The sequence below is a fragment of the Eulemur rufifrons genome, chromosome 30, assembly GCF_041146395.1.
Source record: "Eulemur rufifrons isolate Redbay chromosome 30, OSU_ERuf_1, whole genome shotgun sequence".
Classification (NCBI taxonomy): domain Eukaryota; kingdom Metazoa; phylum Chordata; class Mammalia; order Primates; family Lemuridae; genus Eulemur; species Eulemur rufifrons.
The window spans coordinates 55,722,275-55,726,506 of NC_091012.1; the positions used below are offsets into that span (position 1 = coordinate 55,722,275).

At 49.2% G+C, this 4,232-nt stretch overlaps 1 pseudogene; it reads left to right on the forward strand.

The window, feature by feature from the left end:
- The first annotated feature begins 1,836 nt into the window (after positions 1-1,836).
- Positions 1,837-3,315, forward strand: LOC138378307 (keratin, type II cytoskeletal 8 pseudogene; annotated as a pseudogene).
- Positions 3,316-4,232: the final 917 nt, after the last annotated feature.

Here is a 4,232-nt window from a genome sequence, read left to right on the forward strand (position 1 = left end):
TACCTGGCACATCAACTAACCTATTACCTGGTACATTAGCCACCTAAGACCCCACCCCTCAGACCATCCCAACCTAATAAAAGTGGGAAAAATTGGGTAGATGGGGCTCAGAATTTGGTGGTGAGACCCCTCTGAGCCTGCTGGCGAATAAACCTTTATTCTCCGACTCTCCATGTACCGCTCTGTTTGTCCTCAGAACCACCCTCTGTAACACTTGCTGTAACATTGCTAGGATGACAAATCCCACAATATAAATACAAACAGTCTGAAAACCTTTTTGAAGTCATTGTCCCCAGCTAGTGGTGAATAAATGTCTTCAATCTTAGAGACCTATGGAATGTAATTGATTATTTGAGTAAGGTTATTGAACAGTTGAGTTTTGGGAACCCTTAATTGTAAATTGGTTTGTACTTGCCCTGAGTTTTTAATGTACATGCAACAGGAGGTCCCTGAAAGATCACAGAATGCCCCCTTCTTTTGCTAGTAAATAATCTAGTGCTAGGCAGTTATCCAGGACCATCTGAGCTAGGGATTCATGGCATCGTTGTATAAGGAAAAGGGTATGGTCTAGACAATGCATGTGCTGTGTCAATGGGACCGATAATTGTTGGTTTGCTGATATTACTTGGTTTTGAGTGGTTAGGGATCCAATGCTGATACCAAGTCCAATTAGTCCTAACAGAATTGAAGTTCAAAGATTATGGGGATGAAGATGGCTTACTTGGCTTGATGGTGTGTGGCTATCCAAGGGAGAAAATGAGGCCTCCGGCCAGAAGAATATAGTTGGATGGGCATTCTCAGAGAGACAATAGTAGAGTGGAGCATGAAACCTGAGGAGAACCTATCAGGTCATTGAGGGAGTAAAAAATTATACCAAGTAGAGGCCCCTGGGTGTGGCCCCACAGTAAAATCCAAAGGTGGGTGTTCCTAAGGTATAGTATTCATAGAAGTTTTTGGCTATGAAGCCAGGAGTCCATTCCCATTTATTGGCTATCTCTGCCATATGGGTCCAGGTAATATAGTTAAATAGGTATGCAGGCTAGGAACTATTGGTGCTAGGGCACAGCAGCAGTAGGGTTGTCTCAAAAGCTACTCCAAAGCAGCCCATTAATGAGCATTTGGGGCATAAAGTTGGTGGTGCACGCAGGTGAAGAGAAGTGTGGGGAAGCAGTGTCAAGTGTGTTGAGTGAAATTTAGTATGTCAGCGGGGTAGGCATTTAGGTTACAGTAGAGGTGACTGGAGGCCAAATGGCAGGACCAACATTGCCTACATCTCGGGTTCTGACTCTAGTTTCTGCCCATTTAATAAAAATGTTAATTGTATTAGTAAACCACAGAGGAGGGAGAGGAGGGAGTATCTGTTGGGTTGGGTGTGGATGGGGGAAAGTTGGCAAAGCAGAGGAATAAGGGGTATATTTGTTGTTGTGGTCGGTGGTAGAGGGGAGTATGTTCAGCGTGGACTTTAGGGTGAAAAGAGGAGGCCAGCAAAGGTTATAGTTGGGTATGCCTAAATAGGCACAAAGGAGGCTAAGGTCTGCCAGTAAGAGGTGAGGCAGGCATGTTAGAAAAGCACTGTTTAGAAGTGTTTCAAGTGTGAGGTTTTGCAAGCATTGTTTAGTTTGCCATAGAGAAGTGACACAGGTCAGTGCTGCCAGGCAATTGGCAGGGAACTTAATTACAATTTGGCAGGCATTTTGATATTGGGAGAGGTCATGGGTTAAGCAGAGGGCAATTTCAGTGAAATAAAACTCAAGGAGGCCCACCTAGAAGCAGCTTCTTGTTCCTTCTCGAATCTCTGTCTGGTTCAGCCCGCCTGCCTCCACTCGAGCCTCCATCATGTCCATCAGGGTGACCCAGAAGTCCTACAAGATGTCCACCTCTGGCCCCTGGGGGGCCTTCAGCAGCCGCTCATACACCAGTGGGCCCAGTGCCCGCATCAGCTCCTGGAGCTTCTCCCCGGTGGGCAGCAGCAGCAGCTTCCAGAGTGGCCTGGGCATGGGTCTGGGTGGGGGCTATGCCGGGGCCAGTAGTATGGGGGGCATCACAGCTGTCACGGTGAACCAGAGCCTGCTGAGCCCCTTAAACCTGGAGGTGGACCCCAACATCCAGGCTGTGTGCAACCAGGAGAAGGAGGAGATCAAAACCCTCAACAACAAGTTTGCCTCCTTCATCGACAAGGTGCAGTTCCTGGAGCAGCAGAACAAGATGCTGGAGAATAAGTGGAGCTTCCTGCAGCAGCAGAAGATGGCTCGGAGCAACATGGACGGCATGTTTGAAAACTACATCAGCAACCTTCGGAAACAGCTGGACACACTGGGCCAGAGAAGCTGAAGCTGGAGGCGGGGCTCGGCAACATGCAGGGGCTGGTGGAGGACTTCAAGAATAAGTATGAGGATGAGATCAACAAACATACAGACATGGAGAATGAATTTGTCCTCATCAAGAAGGATGTGGATGAAGCTTACATGAACAAGGTGGAGCTGGAGTCTCGCCTGGAAGGGGCTGACGGATGAGATCAACTTCCTTAGGCAGCTGCATGAAGAGGAGATCCGTGAATTGCAGTCCCAGATCTCAGACACATCTGTGGTCCTGTCCATGGACAACAGCCGCTCCCTGGACATGGACAGCATCATCGCTGAGGTCCGCGCCCAGTACGAGGAGATCGCCAACTGCAGCCGGGCTGAGGCTGAGAGCATGTACCAGGCCTAGTATGAGGAGCTGGAGGTTCTGGCTGGGAAGCATGGGGATGACCTGCGTCGCATGAAGACGGAGATCTCTGACATGAACTGGAGTATCTGCCGGCTCCAGGCTGAGATTGAAGGTCTCAAAGGCCAGAGGGCTTCCCTGGAGGCTGCCATTTTGGATGCTGAGCAGCATGGGAAACAGGCCATTGCGGATGCCAAGGCCAAGGTGGATGAGCTGGAGGCCGCCCTGCTTCGAGCCAAGCAGGACATGGCGTGGCAGCTGCGCAAGTACCAGGAGCTGATGAACGTCAAGCTGGCCCTGGACATCGAGATCACCACCTACCACAAGCTGCTGGAGGGTGAGGAGAGCTGGCTGGAGTCTGGGATGCAGAACATGAGCATCCACACGAAGACCACCAGCGGCTACTCAGGTGGTCTGAGCTCGGGCTACGGGGGCCTCACAAGCCCTGGCCTCAGCTATGGCCTGAGCTCCTTTCAGCCCAGCTTTGGCTCTGGTGGGAGCTCCAGCTCCTTTAGCCACACTGGCTCCTCCAAGACTGTGGTTGTGAAGAAGATCGAGACCTGCGATGGGAAGTTGGTGTCCGAGTCCTCTGATGTCCTGCCCAAGTGAACGGCCACTGAAGCCCCTCCAGCCTACCTCCTTGAGTGGCTGCCCCAGATCCTGTGGGGGTAGGCAACTGTGCCAGGGAGCACAGGGAATGAGAGACCCATGTGAGGCTCAGCCCCAGCCCTCAGCCCACCCTTGGGGGGACTTTACTGCCCAGGGTACTCCCTCCTACCCATGCCCCCAACTAAAAACCAATTCAATTGCTTTTTCCAAAATAAAGCCTCAGATAGCTCTGCCAAAAAAAAACTCAAGGAGGTCCTCAGGATCAAATTTTGTGACACAGCTTCTTAAGTCCTCATTTAGATTTCATCCCTCCATGAAGTTAGAAATTGTCCATTTGTTCTTCTTTAGCCAGGTAGGGAAGGTTAGATGCATGGTCCCACTTCCTATGGGTCTATCTGAGGTGTTGTCATTTCCCATGATGATTTCTTGGGTTAGGGCAGTGTCATCTGAGGAGCTGTCACCTCCCACAGTGTGGGGGCCAACCATGGGGAGGGTATTCTTTCTAAGTAGCTCGATATCCAGACAAGGAACATAGTCTATATTGGAGCCTTGCTTTATATACTCCTGATGTTATTTAAAGCATCATTTTGTATTTATTAGCCTGGTTGTTGGTTTTACATAATTCTAAAATCTCTGTGGAATCTCTTGGGGCACAGTGAGCAAAGGATTGGGCTGTTTTCTTTTCTGTCTGGCCTGTATATTCCATCTATAACCCATATAATTTCTGGATACAGGAATCTATAGGTCAAGGTAATTTTATTTAAATTTTCTCAGTAAGCTAAGCTTTGACCTGTAAGAGTATATGTAGGGTTGTTAACACATAGATCATTTAGCCAGCCAGGCTGGAAGAGGTGGGACATCTTACAGGCCAACTCCCTGTTGTCAGTATATTTTTAACAGGGTAGGGGTGATATTGG